General features: G+C 43.2%; 1 non-coding gene across 1 annotated transcript; it reads left to right on the top strand.

The window, feature by feature from the left end:
• Nucleotides 1–5,482: 5,482 nt before the first annotated feature.
• Nucleotides 5,483–5,578, top strand: trnai-uau (transfer RNA isoleucine (anticodon UAU)). The gene is made up of 2 exons: nucleotides 5,483–5,520; nucleotides 5,543–5,578. It is a non-coding gene; the product is annotated as a tRNA-Ile (tRNA).
• The last annotated feature ends 5,517 nt before the right edge of the window (nucleotides 5,579–11,095 follow it).

Here is an 11,095-nt window from a genome sequence, read left to right as displayed (position 1 = left end):
GCCGTCAGAGAAGGGATGCACACTCACCGATTGTGTCACTGGAGCCACAGAATAGCTCTGTGCACACATTGCCATCCCCATTTCTGGTTGGGCATGTGCTTAGGGGAAGGTGCTTTCTTCACTGTGCCCTGGGTTTACGTTCCAGACAGGAATGACTCCGTGTTACTGCTGTGAGAGTGGTCACAGTGGGCAGGGCTTCTAATGAAAAATAAAACAATTCGACCGGTGTTTGTGGGATAAGGTTGACATTAATCTTCCAGCTGATGACCTCTCCATCCAATTGGAATAGTACGGATTGCCTCAGGTGGGAAACAAGTGCAGAGCGAGGGTAGTGAAAGGGCTGGAATTGGATCCAAGGCGTGAGGGAGAAACCAACTGAAGAAATGATGATGTGGGTGGGAATGTGACAAAATTACTTGTTTGGTTCATTATAACACAATTCGCAATCAGAATGAAGCAATCACAACTGCTGTTTCAAAAAAGTGTGGTATTTTCTCAGATTTTACTGATTTTATCCTTCCCCTAAAATCAGAAACGTAATGGTATGGATTCGATTCCGATGAGGAAATTTCTCATCCTCCATCTTCCTCCCATGAGATCTTGATGATATCACATATCAACTGTTTTCTGTGTGTGAGGACATGACCGAGCATTTAAGTCAATGGGTTGCTATTCCACTGTGCACTGCCTACATGGGTTTGAATCTCACTGTCGTTGGTGTTTCAGGTTATTCTTGCAGTTGTCATTCTTCTTCGTATCTCACACATTTGCACAAGTTGGACTTGACGCCCAATTCTCATCAGTTTATGTCAGCAGAGATTCTTGGATTGTAAAGTCCAAATCAAGAATTGCAACCTATCACTTTGATATGTTCAAATTGCGCATTAAACTGTAATAGCAAAAAGGAACACAATGTTCCCTCCTGTTATTTCTTCAATCTGTGGTGTGTAGAGTGCCATTTGTTGCCTCCAGGTCACAGCACATTTGTTCTTCATCGGCTAATGAAGCTTGTTACTGATCTGTCTAATCAAATAAATAGACCTTTTCTGCTACTTTATCCAACTCCCTCATAATTTTAAATTTTTCAATCAATGGGACCGTAGGCCAAACGATGCAGAAACAGAAATAAGCCAGTCGGCCCATCAAGTCTTTCCGCTATTCAATGGTGTCATGGCTGCTCTGATAATCTTCAACATCATTCTCCTACCCCACGTGAATAACCCCTGATCTTCTTACTGATTAAACATCTGTCTAGATCAGCTTGAAAATACTCAACAATTCAGAGAGAGAATTAAATGGGCAACGCCTTGTTCTGAGATTGTGTCCTTTGGCCCTCGACGCTCACACTGAGGCAAACCGCCTGTCCATTTCTACTCTTTCAGGGTCCCTAGGAATATTGAATGTTTATAAATGTTATTGTGTGTTCATAAATCTCGCCATCTCCAGCCTCCTTAGTCCCAGGAGAACAATCCCAGCCTCACCAAGCATACCATTCCATTTTATCCAGTCTTGGGAAAACGCCACAATATCTCCTGCGGTGGCCGTGAATATGTTAAAGGGAGATTGACAATGATTCTGTGAAAAAAATAAGTGGCTTAGCGTTTATCAGGCAAATGCAGGGGTTGGGATTAAGGGTTAGAATCAGATTTACTCAAACATATGAAACAGTGGGGCATTGTGTTTCTCTGATTCCAGGCCTGGTAACTGGGATTACATGGTTGTCTGCAGCTTTAGTCACTTCCTTGTCTGAGGAAACTGCCGGTACAACTGTTGTTAAACTCAAATGCTCATTGAAAAATATACCCAAAAATGCACTCCAGCAAAAAAAAATAAAATCCACATGAACATGAATCACATTCACCATGTGAATATAATGCATAAAGTCTTCATTTTATACTGTAAGCAATAGGAGTATGATGCGGCCACTCAGCACTTCTAGCCCACCTCACAGTTCAATGAGATCTTGGATGGCCTCCGAAGTCAATATCAAATTTCCTACACTATTCGCTGAGATTTTGATTTTCTTTTTAAAAAGTCTGTTAAAATCTATCAATGACAGCCTTTTACAAATTTAATACTTAGCATTTACAACTTCCGAGGATCAGAATTCCAAAGATTCTTCCCTTTGTGTGTCCCTCACTTCAGTCCGTTCTTTGGGAAGTATTCCTGTCGTGTGCCTGGTGCTGCTCCTGTCACACTCTACAGCACTGCGCTTATTTCCTGTTCCCTGAGGGCGTTGTGAGGCGTTGTGGCCGTATAGTGGTCCTTATTGTATGATACGGCTGCAGCAGCTCTTGATCGAATCCGAGTCACTGCATTAACTGTAGTGTTCCATTTCCACGTAAAATGTGCGAAACGAAGACAATGAGGGATCAATTTAAATTCCAGAAAGCATGCTCATGGAGGTGTGTTCAATGCCGATGTTGTGACAACAAGAATCACCCAGGGCAGCTCCCATTAGCACAGGCCAGTGATTCTTGAAGCGTCAGGCTCAGGAAAATGACAAGAGAGCAATGTTCAGCGCAACGCACATCATGGCAAAAAACCAGTTTCTGCATTGTGCAGCTTATTTGTCAGATTTGCCTCATTTAGCATTATGAAATTGTTCACTCTTTAAACAGGTACAAGCCAGTAATATCTGTTGAAAAGAGAGTTGGTCCCAGTACTCACTTCTGGGAACAGCAGAGTGTACTTTTCTTGAATCTGAAAAACAATTCCTCACAGAAAATGTCACATCCCCGCTGTCACCAGGCTTTTCACTCAATCGGCTTCAATTCTTTGTCAAATTCAATTCAATAGATCATAGAATGATATAATCCCGACAGTGTAGAAACAGGTCCTTTGGCCCAACAGGTCCAGACCGGCCCTCAGAGCATGTCACCCAGACCCATTCCCCATACACCACTTAATCATGTCATTGAGAAATCTCTTCATTTGTGTTCAACTTATGAGAGCAGTGTGTCGCAATGGGTGTGGACCAGAATTCGGACCATACTTTGGAAATCATGCCCCGCTGTATATCATTTCACAATCACAAGGGAGAAATATCAGCTGCTCAACATAATTTACTTCAGTGAGTTAAACATGAGGTCTTAATAAGATCACATGTCATCTTCTTCACTCATGTGACGAGATGGCTGAGAGGTTAAGGCACTGGACTGCTAGTCATTTGTGCTCTGCACGCGTGGGTTCGACTCCCACTCTCTTCGCTATTCCCAGCTATTTTGCTCCTGCCAATCGTCATTATGTCTGACAATATTTATTTTAAGTGAATCTGGAATCCAATTCTTGTCAGTTTATCTCCCTTGCGATTCTTAATCGGTTGATTTTGTGGTAAAGTCAAAATCAAAAATTGGAACTTGATGTCTGACATCTATTAAAATGTAAGTTGAATTCGGACCATCAGAAGGAACATGACTTTTCCTCCCATTAATCCTCCCAAACTGTGCGCCGATGAACATACATGGAACGAAAAAATGATACGGGTAAAAAAGAGACGAAATATCGGAAGCACAGGTTTATACAGTGGGATTGTTGATGAGTATTTCAAACTAACACAAAGTTCTATATAATACTTCAAACAGTCCTTACTAAACCGACAGTGAGACAGATGCTTGATGAAAGACGCGAACACAACAAGCCAAGGGCAGCTTGAGGATGGCTCTTGTAGTAATGGGCAGGGCAGTTGATTGCTAAACATTTGCGATTTGAAGGTCGTGAGGGTTCAGAAGCCTCCCGGAGTCGACTTTCATTTCAGGTTCCAAACGAATCAATGGTGTTCTGTGGAAACTGCTTCATCAGCACTTCCTGTCATCCGGAATTCCAGTCCCTGCTGCTGACCAGCGGGCGTTCATCACCATCCCACACACGTTTTCAGAGAATAGTTCGACCTTAGACAACTTCACGTGCACAAACCTGCATAGTTGACAGGGAAATGCAACATAACATTCCCGTTATACATATGATTTGTCACCTTGAATATATTTAGAGATCTATAAATCCAGATTCTCAAAGTAACATGGGAGGATGGGATAGGAAAATCCATTGAAGTTTTCGATCAACTAAGATGTTAAGAAACGGTGAGTCAGTGGAGTCGGGTTGAAAGGCCTCTTACTGTTTCCATCTTTCAGTTTTGTTTCAGGCAGAGAATTGTCAACAATAACGTGGAACATAAAACAATGTAATGTAGGTCTGTGCCAACCACCATTCTGAACTGAACTGATCCCATTTGCCTGCCAATGGTTGCGTATTTCTCTATTACCTTCCTGTTCACATCCTCATGTTGTTGAGTATGGTGAATCAACAACACTGAATATCAAGTCCTTCACATTTACCCCACTGCTCTCACAACTGGGATGGACAGCTCCTGTGGTAGCATTAGGTCAGACAATTGAGGATGCTCACAGACATTCTATCAGAGAGCATGCTCCTCCACATAGGTTTCCAACTGGTCACATGGAACAAGTTGCCATTGGAGATGTTGGAGCTTCAGGGGCAGATTACTCAATTTTTGGGAAGGAGCTTTGAATGTGGTGCTAACCATGATATTCTGATATTCTAAATCCAGTTCTGGCCTCTTCTCACTTTACAGTTTTAAATGTGAAATTTAATTTGTCTTTGTGTTCCATTCTTATGCATTCACTCTTCATGAAAGTCTTCGAAAGCGTCCTTGAATGAAGTAATGGTGAATATTGATGACGGTGCGTCTGTCCTGTCAGTTGTGTGAATTTTGCATACGAAGTTAATGAATTGTTGCTGAATCGAATTCTGTGAAGAATTTTGTGGATGTAACATTATCTGCGAGGAATTGCTTCCCTGACTCGAGGAGAGTGCACAGAGTCAGTATTGACACCAACCTCTCCTCAGGATAGATATTAATGAACCGCACCTTTGTTGAAGGTGCACAGTTTCAAAACTCTAAATGATGTAAAACTCACGAATGAACTAAGCAACGCAGGAAGCCACATGAACTGCTTTTTACCAACAAATTGTATCTTACTGGGCATTGCTCTGTGTTCTTTTCCTGAGCGTTGTGACACGGAACCATGACACGATCAGGGCAACACTTGAGCAAGTGCAAAAAGAGGGCAGTGCCAGAGGGCATGCCAGGAGCAGCACTAGGGACACGGTGAAGTTAATTTCCCACAACAGGAACACACCCCAAACAGTAGACTGCGGGGAGAGAACTCTGAGTGAAGTGAAGTTTTGAAAGTTGATGCCCCAGAGACTGTGGAAGTCAGTTATTGAGTGTGTTCAAGACCACAATTGACAGATTTCTACAGAGTGAAATCATCAAGGGCTCACGGGACAGTGGATGAAAATGTTGAAAATGCACATTTCATTGCAGTTTAGCTCTGTGTAATTACGCAAGTTCATCGAACAACTTAGGAACCACGAATGACGACAATCATATCCCAGTTTGCAGGCAATTTTCCAAACATTGAGTTATAATTCGAAATACAGAGCTGCACAGAAACATCCTGCTCCAGTGGCGCAATTGGCCAGCGCATGGTACTTATAAGACAGTATTAAGGTGTGTGCAATGCCAAGGTTGTGAGTTCAAGCCTCACCTGGAGCAGTTTTAGTTTGTTGTGGCACAAGAGGGTAATAAGGAAATTCAACTCTGAGCAACGTTTGTGGGGATACAGCAGTTTCTGTTAATTGGGAAATTACTCAATGAATGACAAACATCCTACAAGTATTTTCAATGTGAAGAAATATCTGCGGAAAGAGAAGTTTTATTTCAGCGCAATGACATTCCTCTCGTGGCTGAATGCACGCAGTTAAATTATGAGAAAAAGCTTTTAAACTCATTTCAACTTATTCACATTGCTGCAACCTCGCACAGGTCATTGAAATAATTAGAAAGGAATCAGATCATTCAGCCCATTGAATGTTTCATTCTACTTTAGTTAGAAATTTCATCAGCTTTAAATACAGAACTGCCGAGAAGAAGGGAGGGTTCAAAATGCAAAGGAAGATAGAGTCTTGTTTGCGGATTTCTTGGATGGAGTTCAGGAACCATGAAATGTACCAGAAATCATCGGAATGTGGCCAAATGTTTAAGGCACCAGTTTCAAACGGAAATTACATCTTTCAGGGATGGTTCCCTTCTGGCTCGAGAGGGTTTAAATTTACTTTTTAATTGAAAACATGTTCAGTTCCATGCTTCACGGAGAATGAACGGCCAATCTTATCCAGCTGCACGTGAACAATAAATTTCATTGCACGTGAAGTCAAAGAAATTCGAAACTATTCCCCACCCACCCACAGACTTTGTCTCACTGTTAAGGTGCCTGCGTCGGGAACTAGCGGTGCAGGTACATAAGTCTTTGAAGTTTACAGCACATATAGACAGGGTCGTTAAACAGGCATTTGGCATGCTGACATTCATTGCTTAGCCATTTGAATTTAGGAGTTGGGAAACCATGTTCAAGCTGTGCAGGGCATTAGCAAGGCCTCTTCTGGAGTACAGTGTGCAGTTTCGATCGTACAGCGGTAGGAGGCATAACCTATCGCTGGCGAGTATTAAACATAATTACCAAGATTTTACCTGGTGTTGGGAGTTATAAATAAAGGTTGGAAAGACTTGGACTTTATTCTCTAACCCCTTGGAGGTTGAGGGTGACCTGGCAGAAGTTTAAAAAATAACGAGACGTGCAGACAGTAATATGGTAGTTTTCTTTTCCCTGGTATGGGGGATATGAAGACCAGGGAGGAGTTGCGAGGAGATAATTTTTTAAAAAATGAGAGGCAGAACTTTGCAATGACTGTGAATAAAACAATGGCAAGTTCCAGCAGAGAAACAGGTGGCAAAGAAACAGGTGACAGTGAAGCAGGCATGTGAGGGCTAATGTGTTTCGTTTGCCAGTGACATTCACCGCTTCACAAAGTGGGGAACATTGAAGTGCAGCAGTGACGGTGATTATTTTATTGGATATTCACCTTGCAAATGGTTTTTCCGCCAGTATCCCTGATTACATCGCAATCGACAGGATGAAAGCTGCAGCAAGACGTGTGGAGCCAGTGGTGTAATTGATACTGCGTCTGAATTTGGATTCTAAGATTAAAATGTTGTATCTTCCCTCTCTGGAATGAAGTTGACAACTTTCCCGTATTTGCAAATTGACAGTTGCTTCCGAAGCGCAATGTGTACCCAGTGCTGTTTTTGTGTCGGATTCGAGCAGCTGAAGTGATTGGGTCGCTGTGTTTTGGAAATTGAAAGCTGCCCATGAGCAACTTCAGCGTGGGACTACTTCAACTCACTGTTCATTTCATACCCCAGCATATGGCAATGGCTCCAATTGTCAGAGAAACTGCTTGTGTTCCACATAAAGCTGTCTTTTGCCGGGGAACCGTGGGTACAGCAACAGAGCGTGGACATGATGGAGACTGAGTGTATTTCATCCTGAGGCCTCTGTCACTCTTGGGGGATATATCTGCGTATCTCCCTCTGTGGCTTAACATGAGGATGATTACTTCGAGGGGCTTTAGCATATTTTTATCATCTCAAACTTCAGTCCCATTCATTGATTTTAGGGATAATCTCATTGAAATACCCACTCTCAAATTAAGAAAACCAAAATCAGCGGAAGAAACGCTGGAAACTGGGACTAGAATAGATCTGAAGACATGCACTGACAAGATGGCCGAATGGTCTTTTTCCACGCGATTAAAACCTCCAAGATGAGGACAAACGGACCTGCTGCCAAAATAAACAATAGAATGAAAAGCCTAATGCAACGTCATTGAGAAAAGATGGTAAGGACAACAATGCTTTCCCTGGTGGTTCAGTGGTTAGGGTTTGACACTCTCACCGCTGTGGCGCGTGTTTGGTTCCCATGTTACACTTGCCAACTACCAAATATCCCGTTGTTTTTCATGTTAGGGGTGGGGTTGGGCAGTTTGATTGAGCTGATCGTGAGAAACACCTTCCACTGACCAGGGTGAGTAGCAGTTTGATTCCCTTTTCTCCGAATGTGAGATTATCACTGCAAAGGCCCTTTGGGGTCTCAGACAGTCTTAGATTTCATAATGAACCACATTCACACACTCCCAACGCTTTTCGTGAAAAGACGTCAAACAGCGAAGAGAGGACACAGCTACAGATAACAAGGGCTCAAGCGGGATTTAAACGTGGGGCCTCTGAAAAACTCATCAATGGCCCTTACACCTCAACACCAACGAACAGTTTTATCGAGCATCAGCTTTCTGTAGTAATCTACTTGACCCTCTCACCTTTGGATGTTGGAGACCTGTTCTGTGTTCGATCTGCTCCAGAGGTGTGTAATAACACGTTTGAACAGGCTGCTTACATTTAAAAAGTCTCAGTTCAGGCAGTGAAAGCAACAATGAACAGCTTTTTCCCATTCTGCTCCTGCTCCCGAGCTGCTGCTGTTTGCTCCTTTCCCCGAGCACCGGGCTGTGTTCAATGGCAGATGGATCAAACCATTTCCCTCCATGGGCAGGCAGTGCTTGGCGATGGTGTGCGTTTTGCAGCTCCTTCTTGAACACTGGAAGGGTGACGAAGCAGAAGAGGCAGAATCAGACGTCAGGAAATTATAAACCACGATTGGGAACTGTCTTCAAATGACATTAATCAGAGTCAGAGAGAAGGAAGCAGAGCTGCTTGAAAAGAGAAAAGTCAAAAGTTGAAGACTATTCCCTTCAGAAACTTTATATGGGATCGTTCTGTGCAGCCTGTTTGGTTCTCAGGATTCGACTTCACACAGCAATTTTGCAGAAAGTCTTTTGCAACGCGGACGTTGGTTTCTTTGTTACGACTGGGCAGGGATTGATATCTGACAGCAAGACAACAAAATGTGAGGCTGGATGAACACAGCAGGCCAAGCAGCATCTCAGGAGCACAAAAGCTGACGTTTCGGGCCAAGGCCTGAAACGTCAGCTTTTGTGCTCCTGAGATGTTGCTTGGCCTGCTGTGTTCATCCAGCCTCACATTTTGTTGTTTTGGATTCTCCAGCATCTGCAGTTCCCATTATCTCTGATATCTGACACCAACAGTCCATGATTAAGAGAATCCGAGTGAAACACTCACTCACTGAGAGTCATCCCCAACGTCTCTGAGCTGTGGAGCTGCAGGCAGTTCAACACGGAAGGCAGGGTTAACAAGGAGCCATTGTTTCAGTTTTGCCAAATCTCTGAGCAGCTTTGAGGTTATAGTGCAACATGTTTATGTGAAATCACACGCTTTCACAGAGCTGCTCCTCCATCAGGTGAAGTGACACTTTTCATCCGCATCTCCACGTCACAGAGACAGGGAGAGTGAAGTCATGAACCCATTGTGTCATCCCATGCGAGAAGAAACCGTTCAGCCCATCAAGTCCCCGGGGACTGTCTGTGGCTTGTATCTCTCCGAGATATTTACAATCGTTGAAATCTGTCCAAATAATGCTGAGCTGTGCCTGTGCCATGATTCTGTCTCCGACAAACTGACCCTCTTGACGTTCATCACTTCTCATTTCACTGGGAGAGCGCTGCTGTCCGAAACAGCGTGGGCAATTCCTACAGGATGCCCTGTGCGTGGAACACACTGCAGTGGATGTATATCAATATGAGACAATTATTTCTGACACATGAAGTTACGGGAGGTTGATCAAAATGCAGCAAACTGCAGCTCTGTGCCGGAAGGACACAGGCAGCGATCAATACAGGCATACCACAACATGGAGCTCTTAAAGTTCAAGGTGTGGTTCTGATCTACTGATTTTTAACTTAATAGGTGCAAAATGCTCGCCCTGCACCATCCTACTAGCATAGAGTACTGGGCTTTCAGACAGGTATTGGGCTTTTCATCTGTTGTGTGACATGTGCATTCGAGTATGATGCTAAAAGACCATCACTGATGTTCTGTAACATTTTCCTGGCTGAGTGAACATAACCTTTGTGTAATTTCCCACATTCTGTTCGAACTCAGATTTCACGCAGAGTCACTACATTCCCGAAACATCAGAGTTGGATTGCGTGTATTCTGAAATATTCGTTTTCCCTTTGAGTGATTCCTTGCCGTGTTCCCTGCACCGGTAGCTCTGCCCCATCCCTCCTTCACATAGTCCGACCTCATTTATCAGAGCTGCGCTTTCAGAAAGCTGCTCGGAGCTTTGGCAAAACTGAAAACAAGAAATCAGGAGTCAGTACTGGGACCACTCCTTTCCTGGACATTTCTTAATGACACAGAATTGTGAATGGAACAGATGACTTCAAAATCCTAAAATGAGGCAAAATTCACAACTTAACTGATCAATGCAGAATGCCATAAAACTGGCCTTTTCATTTAACATGGCTCTGTGCATTTTCGTGAGCCTGATGCTCCAAGAAATAATGGTCCATTTTAATAAAAGCTACTCAGGAAGAGTTTTGATTTCACAATCTCGCATTTCACATGCCTCTTTCTGCGTGTCCTCTTGTGATATTAATTGATCCCTTACTATGTTCCTTTAAAACACGCTAACAGGGACAAAATGGAACGACACTGATTACAAAGGTTACAGTGATTATAACGCAAAATCCAACCACTATACGATCACAGAGCCATACAATGGAAAAGCAGAAAACAAGTAGCGCTAGAGAGCTCCAGACACACACTAGGACTAGTTATTATAAAGTGGGCTGACATTAGGGAAGTCAGAATGGGGAGAATCTTTGCAGTTCATGGCTCCAGAGGTTAGGAATGTCTGTACTGAGTCTGTAAAAAAAAAAGTGACATTGATAAATTGCTACAACATGATAATCAGCACGAGCTCAGGGGATAGTGCAGAAACATGATGTCAAAGCAAATGGTCATTCATGATCTCAGTGAACGGCGAGGTGGGCTTGATGTTTACAACTTGTGTCCATGTGGAATGAAAATACATTGACATGTTTGTTCTGAATTGAAGTGTTCGCAGGAGCTGAAGGAGACGCAGAGCAAACCAATGTCGAGACTGCTGGAGCTGCAAAGACTCTTCGTGCAGCACTAATGAGATGGCACAGCACCGGTGAGAGAATTGATGCATTGAATTTGGGTTGAGCTGCCCAGCATCCTTTCACAAGTCAGGGTTTACTGGGATATAAGGTAATAGAACAAACATGGATAACA

Source organism: Stegostoma tigrinum, unplaced genomic scaffold (assembly GCF_030684315.1).
Source record: "Stegostoma tigrinum isolate sSteTig4 unplaced genomic scaffold, sSteTig4.hap1 scaffold_86, whole genome shotgun sequence".
Lineage (NCBI taxonomy): Eukaryota > Metazoa > Chordata > Chondrichthyes > Orectolobiformes > Stegostomatidae > Stegostoma > Stegostoma tigrinum.
The sequence above is the reverse complement of the archived record's forward strand: the minus strand, read 5'-3'. Positions and strand labels throughout refer to the sequence as shown.